At 47.7% G+C, this 17,214-nt stretch overlaps 1 protein-coding gene across 2 annotated transcripts in view; it reads right to left on the bottom strand.

Annotated features, from left to right (window-relative positions):
* LOC144683360 (uncharacterized) overlaps window positions 1–9,188 on the bottom strand; it is a 58,645-nt gene extending 49,457 nt beyond the window's left edge. For both annotated transcript variants that reach the window (XM_078546302.1, XM_078546303.1), the window contains exon 1: window positions 9,157–9,188. The gene's annotated coding sequence lies outside the window, so the exon portion shown is untranslated. The remainder of the gene's footprint in view (window positions 1–9,156) is intronic.
* Window positions 9,189–17,214: the final 8,026 nt, after the last annotated feature.

Raw genomic sequence — 17,214 nt, 5'->3', positions numbered from 1 at the left:
GCTGTGGTAGAAAGGTCTTAGACAGCGACCCTTCCCCATTGCGCCTTTGCGGCAGCTGCCCCAAGCTTTAGTGCGTCCCTCAGCACGTAGTCCTGGACTTTGGATTGTGCCAGTCCGCAACAATCGGTCGGGGACAACTCTTTGTGCTGGAAGACCAACAAGTTTCGGGCAGACCAAAGCGCGTCTTTCACCGAGTTGATGATCCTCCAGCTGCAGTTGATGTTTGTCTCGGTGTGTGTCCCTGGGAACAGCCCGTAGAGCACAGAGTCCTGTGTCACAGAACTGCTCGGGATGAACCTCGACAGCAACCACTGCATCTCTCTCCAGACTTTCTTTGCAAAGGCACAATCCACAAGGAGGTGAACAACGGTCTCTTCCCCACCACAGCCACCTCGAGGGCAACGTGCAGAGGGGGTGAGCCTCCTGGCGTGTAGGAAGGATCTGACGGGGAGGGCCTTTCTCACCACCAGCCAAGCTACGTCTTGGTGCTTGTTGGAAAGTTCTGGCGATGAGGCATTCTGCCAAATGACTTTGACAGTCTGCTCGGGGAACCATCCCACAGGGTCCACCCTCTCCTTTTCCCTCAGGGCCTCTAGGACGTTACGTGCTGACCACTGCCTGATAGACTTGTGGTCAAAGGTGTTTTTCTGCATAAATTTTTCCACCAGGGACAGGTGGTACGGCACGGTCCAACTACTTGGAGCGTTCCGCGGCAGCGTGGCCAGACCCATCCTTCGCAACACCGGGGACAGGTAGAACCTCAGCACGTAGTGACACTTGGTGTTTGCGTACTGAGGGTCTACGCACCGCTTGATGCAGCCACACACAAAGGTGGCCATCAGTATGAGGGCGATGTTGGGCACGTTTTTTCCCCCTTTATCTAGAGGCTTGTACATCGCGTCCCTGCGGACACGATCCATTTTCGACCTCCAGATAAAGCGGAAGATGGCTCGAGTGATCGCCATCGCGCAGGAGTCTGGAATGGGCCAGACCTGCGCCACGTACAGCAACAGCGAGAGTGCCTCACACCTGATGACCAGGTTCTTACCCGCAATGGAGAGGGAGCGTCACTCCCACATGCCCAGTTTCCTTTTCACCATAGCCACTCGCTCCTTCCAGTTTCTAACGCATGCCCCGGTCCCTCCGAACCATATCCCCAGCACCTTCAGGCCGTCAGCCCTGACAGTGAAGGGGACAAAGGATCGGTCAGCCCAGTTCCCAAAGAACATGGCCTCGCTCTTCCCACGATTTACCTTGGCTCCCGAGGCCAGTTCGAACTGGTCGCAGATGTGGATCAGTCTGCGCACCGACAGCGGATCCGAGCAGAGGACGGCGACGTCGTCCATGTACAGGGAGGCTTTTACCTGAGTGCCTCCACTGCCTGGGATCGTCACTCCTCTTATGCCCAGATCCTTCCTGATGGACTCGGCAAAGGGTTCTATGCAACACACGAAAAGGACAGGCGAGAGAGGACAGCCCTGCCTGACTCCAGATTTAATCGGAAAGCTATCTGTTTCCCACCCATTGATTGAGACTGCGCTACTGATGTTAGTGTAGAGCAGTTGGATCCAATTTCGAATTCCCTCCCCAAACCCCATTTTGGAGAGCACATCCCCCATGTAGGTGTGCGATATTCTGTCAAAGGCCTTCTCCTGATCCAAGCTGATGAGGCAGGTATCCACACCCCTGTCCTGTACATAGGCAATCGTATCCCTGAGCAGCGCCAGGCTGTCAGAGATCTTCCTGCCTGGCACAGAGCAGGTCTGGTCAGGGTGAATCACCAATTCCAGAGCGGATTTGACCCGATTGGCGATGACCTTGGACAGAATCTTATAGTCCACATTCAACAGTGAAATGGGTCGCCAATTTCTAATTTCTTCCCTTTCCCCCTTGTGCTTGTAGATGAGGGTGATGATGCCTTTCCTCATGGATTCTGACATACTACCGGCCAGGAGCATACTCTCGTACACTCCTAGCAGGTCTGGGCCGATCAAGTCCCACAGAGCCGAATACAACTCCGCCGGCAAGCCGTCGCTTCCGGGAGTTTTACTCTTCTCGAAGGACTCAAGGGCCTTAGTCAGTTCATCAGGAGTTAGCGGTTTGTCCAGGCTCTCCCGCGTACTGTCGTCTAAGACCTCCGTGATAGAGGACAGGAAGGACTGGGAGGCCGTGCTGTCCGTGGGCTTCACGTCATACAATCCGGCATAAAAGGATTTGCTGATCCTCAGAATGTCGGACCGTGATGACTTTACTGAGCCGTCTTCTTCCTTCAGGCTGCTGATCACAGAGCGCTCTCTGTGTACCTTTTGGAAGAAGAAACGTGAGCACGTCTCATCCTGCTCCACGGAGCGGACTCTGGAACGGAAGATGATCTTGGAGGCCTCCGAGGCAAAGTGCGAGGCTTGCTGGCCCTTCACCTCTTGGAGCTCCTCCTTGACATCGACCCCCATCGACCGCAGCCGGAGCAGATTCTGCATCTTTTTCTGGAGTCGGGACATTTCCCTCTGTTCCTTTCTAGCTTTCTGGGTGCCTTTGAGGATGAAAAACCTCTTGATGCTTCCCTTGATCGCTTCCCACCAGTGTGTCAGGGACTCAAAGAGGGGTTTCACGGTTCTCCAACCTTTGTAATCCCTCTTGAGCTCCTCAATGTTCTCTGGGGTCAGCAGTTGCACATTTAGCTTCCATGTCCCCCTGCCCACCCTCAGGTCCTTCTCCAAGTGGCAGTCCGCCAGTAGGAGGCAGTGGTCAGAGAAGAACACCGGCTTGACCTCGGTGGATCTGACTGTGAATGCACGGGACACAAACAGGAAGTCTATCCTGGAACGAATGGACCCGTCTGGCCGCGACCAGGTGTATCTACGCTGCGCTCCGTCTGCAGGGTTGCTGAAGACGTCGTGCAGCTTGGCATCCTTAACTGTTTCCATCAGGGATCTGGACGTAGCGTCCAATCTGCTGCCGGCCCTGCCGGATCGTCCAGCCGCATCGATGATGCAGTTGAAGTCACCGCCCAGAATGACCGGCCTGGAGGTCGCCAGCAGCAGTGGGAGCTGCTGAAAAACCTCCAGCCGCTCAGCCCCTTGTGCCGGGCCATACACGTTAATTAGCCGGAGTGGAGCGTTCTTGTACATTACGTCTGCTACGAGGAGTCGCCCGCCCACCACCTCCTTAACCTCGGAGACGGTGAAGTTGCCTCCCCGCAGCAGAATACCCAGGCCGGAGGAACGAGAGTCGTTTCCGCCCGACCAGATCGATGGCCCATGGGACCACCATCGTGACCATTGCCTGTAGGAGCTGAGGTGCGGTATCGCACACTCCTGCAGAAACAACAGGTCAGCTTTGACCTTGGCTAGGTAGTCCAAGGTCGCAACACATCGCGTAGTAGATTTAATGCTACGCACATTTATGGATACAATCTTTAAACCCATTTTAAAGCATTTATTCTCCTACCAAACCCACTGTCTCTGAGAGTCCCAGACCTTTAGTCTGCTCCTTCATACCCGTAGTGAGCTCAAATTCCTTCACTTTGGATGGGCTGAGGTAGATCTCCTTGGCCGTGTTCTGCTCCAGTGGCATCTGGAGGTTCACGTAGAGAGTGGGTTTTGAGATGACCTTTGCTGGAGAAGCTTCTCCAAAACTCACCCCCTCTGGGGTGTTGCTGTTCCCGGCTTCCTGGAGCTGGGGTACGATGATTGCCTCACTGCTCCCAGATTCCAGGGGCTGTGGTGCACTGGCCTCCTCAGGTTGCAGGCAAAGTTGGGGTGCGCTGGTCTCCTTGTTGTCTCCAATTTTCTGGAGCTCGGGTGTCTCGTCCTCCAACGCCCTGGAGCTTTGCTGCCTCTTCTGTCGGTGCCGCCCTGGCACTTCATCATCCGAAGAGCTGCTGCCCTTGTCATCCGTGTCGGATGGGAGACGCCTCTTGCCGCTTCTCTGGGAAATGCCTTTGCTTCTTCTTCGCTCCTTCTTACTTTTCTTGTTCTTCACCGTCCGCCACTCCCCCTGCTGCTTTTCCACTGCTGCCTCCTCCTCCATTGATTCGCTGTCCTGAGGACTGGGAGGTTTAGGGGGTAGTGCTGCTGATTGGCTCTCTGTTGCCTCGATCTCTTTCTCCACCTTGTCTCTCTCTGTGTCCTCCTTTGTCCCGTTGAGCTCCCTGGGGGCCTTGGTGGTTGGAGTGACACGAAACATTTCTTCTGCTTCCCCCTGGTCGGCTTTGGCTGCCTGTGCGTAAGTACGGCAGCGTTTGGGGCAGGTCCTGTAGAGGTGACCTGCCTCGCCACACAGGTTGCAGCACTTGGCCTGTTTGCAGTCTTTTGTCTGGTGCCCTTCCTGTTTGCAGATCTTGCAGAGGGAGGCGCTGCAGTTGGCCGCCACATGACCAGCCTTGCCGCATGAGCGACAATGCTTGGGTTGCCCAGCGTAGACCAGGTAGCCACGGTTTCCCCCGATAGCGAAACTGGAAGGAGGGTGGAAAATGGCTCCCTTACCATCGGTCTTTAGCGTGACCTTAAACAGGCGTTTGCCTGTCCAGATCCCCAAGTCGTCTCGAATCTCGGTGCCGCTCCCCACCTTATCGAAGTACCTGGTGAGGAAGGTGACCACGTCGGCGACAGGGACGAAGGGGTTGTACACATGCACCATCACCACACGTTCCCGTTGCAACGGCAGAGAAAAGTGCGGCTCCGCCGTCAGGATCTTCATCTCCGGCAGGTCTCTCTTCTCCTCGAACACCCTCAGGAGCTGGACGCAGTCTGCCACCCGCTTGAACGTCACGTCAAAATAACCGCCTTTGCGGGAGTCGTGCAGGGTGAAGATCTCCGGAGCTTGGAAGCCGCACGCCTTCAACAGGATCCTCCTGGTGAAGAAGCCCCGATCCATAGGTGATCCTCCTTCGCTGTGGTTCACCGTGACTCAGACGGTGATAGGTAACCCACGGTATGGATTTCGATTGCGATTGGTTATAGCCCTTCCATCCCGACCTTGCCTTGGCAGGACCATGGTGTCGCCCCTGCAACACTTGATCTTAGCCAAAAGGCCGAGATGCAAAGGACCCAGGAAGGAGTCAGTAGGATTCTGTGCAGCGTTGATGAAATTGTCATTCAAACCAACTCATTTGGTGCACATCAAGGACGTGATGTCGCACACTTGCCATCGCCGCTTCACCCTCCCGCGTAATGCAGTTGGTTAGGACAATGGGCGGCTTAATCACATAGGTCAGCAAGGTCTAAATTTTCAGCATCTCCAGCGTTGGGAGTCGTAAGGTTCTCGACCTCAGATAATCAAGCACGTTTCAGATAACTTGTCTTTGATAACTTTTTACTAACCGCAATAAAAGCTGAGTAGCATTACAAAGTTCATCAAAAAGCCAAAACAAAAAAAAGTTACAGTTAACAGGCCACCAGCAAGAAATAAGAACTTCACTGCAAAGTTACCTCGAGAATGTTGAAGAAAAACTTGCATTTATATTGTACATTTCACGACCCAGCAGACATCTCAAAGCACTTTACATCCAATGAGGTACCTTCTGAAGTGTAATCACCGTTGTAATGTTGTTCTAACAAACCGCTGGTGATGTACACCTTACATTGGTGACTCTCGCTGGTGATGTACACCTTACATTGGTGACTCTCGCTGGTGATGTACACCTTACATTGGTGACTCTATCATCAGTTCTTCCAGCCTCACAATGATTTTGCCATTGACCCCTTTCAATTTCTATCAAAAATATAATTACCAATTTCCCCTTTCACACAATCTCATTGCTATACAGATGATGGCTAACAGCTTTAAGAGCAGCCTGCACAACCAAATGTTGGCTCAAGAAATATGCTACCTAAAGGTATATTAAAACAGTGCAGAGTGATCTTTCTTAGTTAAAGGGCAAGTAAACAGACATCACCACGTTTGGCTTAGATTGACCCCGAGGAGGGCTGGCTTAACTCTGCAGGAACATCTGCTAAGGCTCCTTGACGAGCAAAAAGGCATAATGGCAAGAAACATCTCATTCACTCAGTGGAATCCCATCTGCCTGAAATCTATAGCTTGTGCTCCCCAGTGTATCAGCTCGACTACATTGGTGGCAATCTGGTTCAGAGATTAGAAATTCAAGCACCATACTAGAGCATAAACTATGCTCACTTGCCAGTGCAATACTGAGGGAGTGCTGCATTGTTAGAGGTATCTTACTTCAGATGAGGTGTTAGACTTGAGAAGGGAGGAAAACAGTCTCAATTTCTCCAATCTATCTACAAGACTGAAGGTTCTCATCCCTGGAACCATTCTTATGAATCCTTTCTGCAATCTCTCTACTGCCTTCACATCTTTCCTAAAATGTGGCATCCAGAACTGGACGTGATACTCCAGTTGAGGCCAAACTAGTGTTTCATACAAGTTTAACACCCTCCTTGCTCTTGTACTCTATGCGCCCATTAATAAAGGGTCAATAACAACAAGCATCAAGAGCTGGAATCCTGGTGGATTTGCCCTTTTGCTAGCCCATGGGCATGGAGCTCATTGGCCATGTTCTAACTGCTGCGTTGGTTGACACCAATTAACTCAGCAGCAACTGAACATAAACCTCCCCCTTTTTCTTGGCTGCAGCATCAATAGAAACCATTGTGGCTGCCAAGTGCATAAAGGCAAACAACCTTTAACATTCATCCTCAATTAACCATAATCCCTTTGGGAGTGGGTTGTCTACGAATGAGGGATTGTTGAACTCTGGTCATTGAGGGAAGCAACTGTTGACTGGCAGCATGGTGGAAATTAGGAAGAGGAGTAGAGCATTTAGCCCCTTGAGCCTGTTCATTCTTTCAATCACATCATGGCTCATCAGCGGCCTAACTCCATATACCACCTGCCTTTGCCCCATATCCCTTAATACCCTTGGTTAACAAAAATCTATCAATCTCAGCTCTAAAATTTACAATTAATCCAGCACCAATTACCATTTGCAAAAGAGAATTCCAAACTTCTATCACCCTTTGCGTATAGGAGCTTTTCCTAATTTAACTCCTGAAAGGTCTGGCTCTAATTCATATATCTCCTAGCCCTAGACTCTCCAACCAACCACAATAACTTCTCTCTATCTACCCTATCCATTTTCCTTAATATCTTGAAAACTTCCAATTAAATCACCCCTTAACCTTCTAAATTCAGGGAATACAACCCTAGTTTGTGCAATCTCTCCTTGTAATTTAACCTTTGGAGTCCAGGTATCATTCTGGTAAACTTAATCCAAGGCCAACATATACTTGCTAAGGTATGGTGCCCAGAACTGCTCACACTACTCCAGGTATGGTCTAACCAGGACTTTGTACACTTGTAGAATGACTTCCACCCCGTTGTTCCTCCAATTATGAACAACAGCATTTCATTAGCCTTTTTGATTACTTTCTTTACCTGTTCATAACATTTTAACAATCCATATGCAGGTTAGGTTTGAACCTCCACTGTTTCTAGATTTTCACCATCTAAAAGGAATGCTGCTCAAATCTCTTGCTGGCCTCGCTGCTCCATGACACGGTAACCTCCCCCGCTAGATTGCAAGGATCATTGACATCACTTTCTTTATATAAATGCACATTTTGTCAACATCTTCCTTCATTACTTTGCCAGTCTCCAGTTCTGTGCAAAATTTTGGTCAAAAGATTTGCAGAGCTGTTCGAAACCATGATCAGGCAGAATCTAACCCACATCTAGGGAGCAATCATTGGTTATTGTAAATATATATTTGCCTTTTGATTAAAAAAAGTAACACCTTTCACAACCTCAGGATATCCTGAACACTTCACAGGCAATAAAATTCTTTTGAAGTGTAGTTACTGCTGCAACGTACAAAATAAAATGATCCTGTAAGAATCACAATGGTTCACACATCGAATTTATTCATTCTCGCCAAATGTGACCCCACCATAAAATTAAAATTAGTTTGACTCTGCTGATTTATACCACAACGTGCACTAATATTGAGTTGAGCCTTTAACAGAATAAAACATCCCCAAGGCTGAGGTCAGACAAAATTTAACAAGTCGCACGAGGAAACATTAAGGAAGGTGACAAAAGTCTTGATCAAACAGGCAAGTTTCAAGGACCATCCTCAAGCCGGAAAGCGAGGCAGAGGGGGAATTGCAGAGCTTAGGCCGCTGAAGGCACGGTTGCTGATGTGAAGCGGTGAAAACTGAGGGCGTGCGTTAAGCCAGAATCAGAGGGATGCGGATATCTGAGGTCATGGGGCTGGAAGAGGCAACAGAGATATGGAAGGATTTAAAAACAAGCATGAGAAATTGAAAATTGTCCCATTGTCATAGCAAAGCCCGCGAGCACCTTTACTTATTATGTGGTAGCCAGCACACTTTCGCAATCGCTCTCCCAGTTTTGTTTTCACATTCAGCTATTACACAGAAGTTTTGGCCAAATATCCCTCCTTTCCTGGGTTTCAAATCACCCCACCCCATGTCCTGTTAGCCCCAACCAAATGCTGTATTAATCCTGGTGCCAAGCTGTCTCATCCCATTTCTCCAGTACACTCATTCCACATTCCAATGTTAGCCTTATCTTGATTGATTAACTCTGTGTGCCCCACTACGTTAGTTCAATCAAAGCAATTGCCCTGCTGGTTTCCAAACCGCATCCACTCTTAACCACAAGGACATATATTATTCTGTCTGTCTACTCATTTGAAGACCATTTGTTTAAACATTCCCTAACACACAACTGCAAAGCAGCAACTTATTAGTGATTTGAAACCAATACAAAAGTAAAATAGTGTTGATGCTGGAAATCTGACTTTTGCCTTACACCCATCATCCCTTTTGTCATTTAAACGTTTTGTTTTCCATACAGACCCTTCCCTTTTCTGCTCTTTCCTAACCCTCTGCACTGCCTCTGTTTAAAATCTCTTCCATCTCCAGCTCTTTACAGTTCTGATAAAACCTGAAACTGTCACTCTCCCCGACATCGTTGTGCATTTCCTGCTTCTTAACACACCACCTTCGGCAAATCAACATTAACAAACATATACATGAATGTTATATACACAGAACAGAAGCCTAGCGAATGGTGAGCCACCCTCTAATCAGTAATAGTGTGAAGATCCCTTTCCATACTGGTCTATTTCAGTCCCTGCATCTATTGTCCAGACGGCCTCATTTAACTCACCTTCATTCAAACTAATCGTAGTTTAAAGTAAATCAGGCTGATGATTAACATCCGTCAACCTAGTCGCGTTTAGTTTCGATAACACTCAGGAACCAAGAGAATAGGAAACAGTCACACTGTTTAGTAGTTTCAGAATAACTATTTAAAACACCTTCCACTCGCTTGCCTCAAACAACCTGAACTCCATCTGAACCAGTTTACGACCTCTCCTTAATGAGTACTATTCTCTTGATTTCCCCCTCTACCTAATATCAAGCTGTTTACATCTCCAGAACGGTTTTCCTCACTTGCACAATTCTTTTTTTTTTTAAATAGACCTTTCAGGAATGCTAGCAATCAACTCTGCCTCACCGTCCCCAGCTTCATAGGGTTTTTTTAAATCGTGACAATACCTTGTGGTGTGCAGCATACTCCGTACCTTTCCATCCCATACATTGATTTTTTTTTTTTTTAAACATGACACATCATATCGCATTCCATATACAAAAGCTCCTACACGGAATCCAAGTCCGGTATTTTCAAAAGTAATAATAACCCAGAGAGTGGTGAGAATGTGGAACTTGCTACCGCTTGGAGTTATTGAGGCCGGTTTGTGCCAATGCATTTAAAACGAGCTGGATAAACACATGAGGGAGAAAAGAAAGAGAGAGAATTATGCTGATAGGGCGAGATGAAGGAGAGTGGGAGGAGGCTCCTGTGGAGCCTTAGCACTAGATCAGGTCGCTTGGGCGAAATGGCCTGTTTCGGTGCTGTAAACTTCACTTTGAATGGAAGGCAATGGTAAACCACCACTGAAAAGAAAAAGCCAAGAAAACAGCTCAGGATGAAGCCAGCAGACAATGAGCCAACAATCTGCCTTTCGGTAGAGCGCTCACAAACAGAAATTCTATGTAAAGCAACAAATGTGGAAAGACAACACCTCCGAGTGCCACACGTGGTATGAAAAGGACCTTGAGCTCGATTGCACTTTCTGTAATGTCCAAGTTGAACTGTTATGGAATGCAATTCCACAAATATGGTGCAGATGCGATGGGCCGAATGGCCTCCTTCTGCACCATAACGAGTCTGTGCTCCTGTGATTGAGAAAAAAGACAAATTTGGGACAGCACAGTCAATTGTAAGAAGGTAGAGTTTTGAAATTACTTCGGCCAATATTTATCACTCAATTAACCTCATGGAAAACACACCTCGCCATTATCACACTGCTGTCAGTGGGAGCTTGCTGTGCGCTAATTGGCTGCTATGTTTCTGACATTACAATTACTACACTTCAAAAGTACTTCGTTGGCTGTAATGTGATTTGGGATGTTCTTGGGTCATGAAAGCTGCTATAGAAATGCAAGTCTTTCAAATGTGCAACATGGAATAAACCAGCCAACATGCAGGTCTTGTACAGCAATCCACAGCACAAACGAATACCTCAGCGTACGGACTCAGCTCAGTTTCCTTTCTTTAGCTTCCGTCATGGGGATGTGGGTGTCGCCCTTAAGACCAGCATTTGTTGACCATCCCAAAGTGCCCTTGAACTGAGTGGTTTGCTGGACCATTTCAGAGGGCAGTTAAGAGTCAACCATATTGCTGTGGACCTGGAGTCCCATGTAGGCCAAACCAGGTAAGGAAGACAGATTTCCTCCCCCAAAGGGCATTAGTGAACCAGGTGAGTTTTTAAGACAAATCGATGACAGCCGTCATGGTCACCATTACTGAGGCCAACTTTGTACTTCAAATTTATTAATGGACTTTAAATTCCACCAACTGCCAGTGTCCCCAGAGCATTAACCTGGATCTCTGGATCACTAGCCCAGTGACATTACCACTATGCCGTCATCTCTCTCCTTCTACTCTAACCTGTACAAGCAAACAATCTATATAATAGATTGACAAAAGGAGACACCTCACATCCAACACAGCAACTGGATAGATCTTCTCACATGCGCTTAACAGAAACAATAATCAACTATTCCTCCTCTGCTAACACGTTCCCAGGCCTCTGTCAGACTCGGTGTCGTACTTTTGAACTGGAAAACAAGCATAGAAGAAAGGGTCTCGCGGTGATATGTTTGTGGGGGTCTGTCGGGAAATGGAGATACAACCCCAGATGTGGTTTGCTCTCTTTTGAGGCTTTCACGGAGTTGGTGAGTGCCAAGAAAAAAATTTAATTTGGAAACAGTGATGTTTTTCTTCCTTTGGTCAGTCAATGATGGAACAAAAAACAGAAAATGCTGGAAAAACTCAGCAGGTCTAAACAGCATCTGTGGAGAGAGAAACAGAGTTAACGTTTCGAGTCCATATGACCCCTTTTCAGAGCAAATTTAAATTCCACCAGCTGCCAGTGTCCCCAGAGCATTAACCTGGATCACTAGCCCAGTGACATTACCACTAGCCCAGTGACATTACCACTAGCCCAGTGACATTACCACTAGCCCAGTGACATTACCACTATGCCATCATCTCTCTCCCTTCCATCTAACCTGTACAAGCAAACAATCTATATAATAGCTCTGAAGAGTCATAGACACTCGACATGTTAACTCTGTCTTTCTCTCCACAGATGCTGTTAGACCTGAGTTTCTCCAGCATTTTGTGTTTTTGTTTCAGATTTCCAGCATCCGCAGTTATTTCGCTTTTTGTTTTTGTCTTGTCTTAGCTGTTAATGGTGGGCTTAGATGGAGGAGGTGGTTCATGTGGAGCAAAAAGACCAGCAGCTGGGCTAAATGGCCTGTTTCTGTGCGGTGATGTCAACGTGACTGCTGAATAGTTCCAGCATTTCCGCTGTGATATTCCAGGGCCCCACCAATCCCCACATTTGATCTTTACCTCATTCTCAGTCACTTTCTTCCACCTTAGCGGAGCCCAGTATTGAGGCAATTTCCTCTTCACCTGGTTTCTCAAATATAAAAGAGGCTCCTTTAAGAAAACACGAGGTCACTGTAAACGAGATTAAAGTTGAGAGCACTACCTTCACAGGTTAACAGTTTTGTGACGCTGAATAGCCATTATAAACTGCTAGCTGAGTGCTTCAGAAATCTTGTAAATACAATAAGTACAAATATTTCACTGCAGCTAATCCTTGCCTCGGCTGACACAAAAGCTTAAGCAGAACCACTTGTGAGGTTGATTGAAGCCATTGTCAATGAAGCATTTTCACAAACACTCCAGGTGAATTTAACATTAGTCTTATTTGCGTCTCTAAGGAACAACTTCACACCTGAAAAGAAAGAGCTGTGGGGGTGGGGTGCTTTTTGAAGCAGGCTGTTTTTATCTTAAATACAACATAAGTGCAGGAAAGACTCAGGTTTGGTAGCATCTGTGGTGAGAGAAACAGTTAACCTTTCATGTCAAATATGACTCTTCTTCAGCACTTGCAGTTTTTATTTCAGATTTCCAGCATCTATATTTTGCTTTTATATTGTGTCACATTTAAGCATTTTTAACTGGTTACATAAGACTGCATTCAACTCCAACTGTAGAGTCAATGGTTTCACTTTGCAGGAACCCTGTAGAGTTAGGAGTAACTCTGCCCTGAAGGCATCTCACTTGAGCTTCAATTCTCCAATTAATAATTCATTTACATTACACAAGTTTAGCATTGGTGTGAAGCTGAAACTGTTTTGGATCTCATTCAATCTGAACATGAATGCAATGTAAACTACCTTGCCATTAGAGGTTGGGAACTCCTCCTCAAACTCTGGTTTTGTCCAACGAAGCTCTTCAGAAATTTCGGCCATTTACATAGTATCCATGGCACAGTAACAGGTCCGGCCATTATCACATTTTGCTTTCTTAACGTCACCATTAGCACCTCCTTTAGCCAGTACAACCACCATTAACAACTCTTTGACCCTTTGTTTATGACATCTTTTGCCATCTCTCCTTTGTCTCCACCTATCGCTGGCCTTCTGTCCAGCTTCACCTGTTCCACCCCCCCCCTTAAATTAGTATATATCTCACCACATCTCCAGCTCCCTTTAGATCTGAAGAAGAGTCCTATGGAATCAAAACGTTATCTCTGTCTCCCTCTCCCCACTACGTGCTGAGGTTCTACCTGTCCCCGGTGTTGCGAAGGATGGGTCTGGCCACGCTGCCGCGGAACGCTCCAAGTAGTTGGACCGTGCCGTACCACCTGTCCCTGGTGGAAAAATTTATGCAGAAAAACACCTTTGACCACAAGTCCATCAGGCAGTGGTCAGCACGTAACGTCCTAGAGGCCCTGAGGGAAAAGGAGAGGGTGGACCCTGTGGGATGGTTCCCCGAGCAGACTGTCAAAGTCATTTGGCAGAATGCCTCATCGCCAGAACTTTCCAACAAGCACCAAGACGTAGCTTGGCTGGTGGTGAGAAAGGCCCTCCCCGTCAGATCCTTCCTACACGCCAGGAGGCTCACCCCCTCTGCACGTTGCCCTCGAGGTGGCTGTGGTGGGGAAGAGACCGTTGTTCACCTCCTTGTGGATTGTGCCTTTGCAAAGAAAGTCTGGAGAGAGATGCAGTGGTTGCTGTCGAGGTTCATCCCGAGCAGTTCTGTGACACAGGACTCTGTGCTCTACGGGCTGTTCCCAGGGACACACACCGAGACAAACATCGACTGCAGCTGGAGGATCATCAACTCGGTGAAAGACGCGCTTTGGTCTGCCCGAAACTTGTTGGTCTTCCAGCACAAAGAGTTGTCCCCGACCGATTGTTGCGGACTGGCACAATCCAAAGTCCAGGACTACGTGCTGAGGGACGCACTAAAGCTTGGGGCAGCTGCCGCAAAGGCGCAATGGGGAAGGGTCGCTGTCTAAGACCTTTCTACCACAGCGCACCGAGAGACTGGGAACTGTTTAGAGCCCCTCGGGCTGTACAGATCAAAATGAAAGGCTGTAAATGATTGTAATATTGTTTGTACTGATGCACCTGGTGATACATTTTGTAAAAGTTTAACCTGGATTGTACCCTTGTAATGTTTTTGAAATGGTTTGGAATGTGATTGAAGATATTTTATGAATAAAGTATATTTTTACAAAAAAAAAAATCTCTGTCTCCCTCTCCCTCCCTCCACAGATACTGTCAGATCTGCTGAGCTTTTCCAGCATTTTTTGTTTTTGTTTCAGATTTCCAGCATCCGCAGTATTTTGCCTTTATTATTATGGTAACAGGTCAGTCAGCCCAAGAGATCCAAATGAGACCATTAAAATGGCAGAGAAACAGAGTTGACGCCCAAATAACTTCTTCTACTTCTCTTCAGCTCTGAAGAAGGGCTCGACACGTTAACTCTATTGTTGTCTCTCTACAGATGCTGCCAGACCTGCTGAGTTTTTCCAGCATTTTTTTGTTTTCATTTCAGATTTCCAGCATCCGCAGTATTTTGCTTTCATCTTGATTGTAGGCTTGGCCTTTCCACTTGCCCATATAAATCTGCACCCAGTGTGGCAGGTTCCATACTGGCCTGGACAGAGGCAGTGCTTAATGTCAGGGGATGTTCTGGCCAGATCAGAGAAATCAGAAAGGGGACCTGCACTGTGAATGCGAGATTCACACATGTAGAGTAGAATTAAAGTTGGAATTCCAACCTACATTCCCAATGGATTAAACATCCCAAGATGCTCACGCAAATTGCTGTTGACACACACACAAGTAATTTTATTTGTTTAAATGATCCAAAAGACACCTAATATATCCCCAACTAATTCTCAGTGAGTTCAAACCCAGGAACAGGGATAGCGGCAGAGTTTGATTAATCCCGGTGGGGGATGGAGGTGTAGAGGGATTGGACGTCCATGGTGAAGAGGAGGCTGTTGGGGCCAGGGAACTGGAAATTGTTGATATGATGTAGGGTGTCAGAGGAATCACAGATGTAGGTGGGAAGAGACTGGACAAGGGGAGAGAGAATGGAGTCGAGATAGCGAGAAATGAGTTCCATGGGGCAGGAACAGGCTGACACGATCGGTCTGCCGGGACAGTTCTGTTTGTGGATTTTGGGTAGGAGGTAGAAGCGGGCCGTCCGAGGTCGGGAGACTATCAGGTTGGAAGCTGTGGAAGGAAGATCTCCAGAGGAGATGAGGTCAGTAACAATCCTGGAAACAATGGCTTGATGTTCAGTGGTGGGGTCATGGTCCAGGGGGAGGTAGGAGGAAGTGTCTGCGAGTTGACGCTCAGCCTCTGCGAGGTAGAGGTCAGTGCGCCAGACAACAACAGCACCACCCTTGTCAGCGGGTTTGATGACAATGTCAGGGTTGGACCTGAGAGAACGGAGTGCAGCAAGTTCAGAGAGAGACAGGTTAGAGTGGGTGAGAGGAGCAGAGAAATTGAGACGACTAATGTGACGCCGACAGTTCTCAATGAAAAGATCAAGGGAAGGTAAGAATCCAGAGGGAGGGGTCCGGGTGGAGGGAGAATATTGGAGGTGGGTAAAAGGATCCGTTGAACAGGGAGAGGACTCCTGCCCAAAGAAGTGAGCACGGAGACGAAGACGGCGGAAGAAGAGTTCAGCATCGTGCCGAGCCCGAAATTCATTGAGATAAGGGCGTAAGGGTATGAAACGAAGTCCTTTGCTGAGCACTGAACGTTCAGCATCGGAGAGGGGATGATCAGGGGGTATGGTGAATACACGGCTGGGGCTGGGATTGGAAGACGGGATGGGGACAGAGGGACAGGCAGGGGTGGAGGGTCCTGGATGGGTGTTGGTGTCGATGAGTTGTTGGAGCTTGCTTTCCTTTGCATCTGAAAGAAAGAGACAAAGTTTCTTGTTGAGGCGTCGGATGAGACGAAGTCTTGTTAAGGCGTCGGAACTCCAGCATGATGCCACCACCAAACACATCTTCCCTTCACCCCCCTGGCGGCATTCCGTAGGGATCATTCCCTCTGGGACACCCTGGTCCACTCCTCCATCACCCCCTACACCTCAACCCCCTCCCACAGCACCTTCCCATCCAACCGCAGAAGGTGCAACACCTGCCCCTTTACTTCCCCTCTCCTCACCGTCCAAGGGCCCAAACACTCCTTTCAAGTGAAGCAGCATTTCACTTGCACTTCCCTCCCTCAATTTAGTCTACTGCATTCGTTGCTCCCAATGCGATTTTCTCTACATTGGAGAGACCAAACGCAGACTGGGTGATCGCTTTGCGGAACATCTTCGGTCTGTCCGCAAGCATTACCCAGACCTCCCTGTCGCTTGCCATTTCAACACTCCACCCTGCTCTCTTGCCCACATGTCCATCCTTGGCCTGCTGCATTGTTCCAGTGAAGCTCAACGCAAACTGGAGGAACAGCACCTCATCTTCCGACTAGGCACTTTACAGCCTTCCGGACTTAATATTGAGTTCAATAATTTTAGATCATGAACTCTCTCCTCCATCCCCACCCCCTTTCCGATTTTCCCCCTCCTTTTTGTTTTTTGCAATAATTTATATAGATTTTTCTTTTCCCACCTATTTCCATTATTTTTAAGTGTATTTCCATCCATTGTTTTATCTCTACCTTTTAGCCTATTTCGATCCCTTCCCCCCACCCCACCCCCCCCAGGGCTATCTGTACCTTGCTCGTCCAACTTTCTACCCTTAATTAGCACATTCCTTTAGATAATGTCACCACCTTCAACACCTCTTTGTCCTTTTGTCTGACATCTTTTGGTTATCTCCACCTATCACTGGCCCTCTATCCAGCTCTTCTTGTCCCAACCGACCCCCCCCACCTCCAAACCAGCTTATATTTCATCTCTCTTCTATTTTTACTTAGTTCTGTTGAAGGGTCATTCGGACTCGAAATGTTAACTGTGTTCCTCTCCGCAGATGCTGCCAGACCTGCTGAGTTTTTCCAGGTATTTTTTTGTTTTTGTTTTGGATTTCCAGCATCCGCAGTTTTTTGCTTTTATTTATTTGATTAATCTTCAATAGTTTATCAGTGACACAATTGGATGCTAGCTAACTTTACCTGCATTCACTTAATGTTACATAGTATGGACCAATGCTCATATACAATAAGGTCCCTGTGGGACAGAATGTTATTGTCTTCTGGAGCACATTGCCTTCAGGCTCACCACTGGCTTATCTGGTCCAACAACAGCCATTTCACACTCCCCTTA

This window comes from Cetorhinus maximus, chromosome 8, assembly GCF_964194155.1.
Source record: "Cetorhinus maximus chromosome 8, sCetMax3.hap1.1, whole genome shotgun sequence".
In the NCBI taxonomy this organism is placed as follows: domain Eukaryota; kingdom Metazoa; phylum Chordata; class Chondrichthyes; order Lamniformes; family Cetorhinidae; genus Cetorhinus; species Cetorhinus maximus.
The sequence above is the reverse complement of the archived record's forward strand: the minus strand, read 5'-3'. Positions and strand labels throughout refer to the sequence as shown.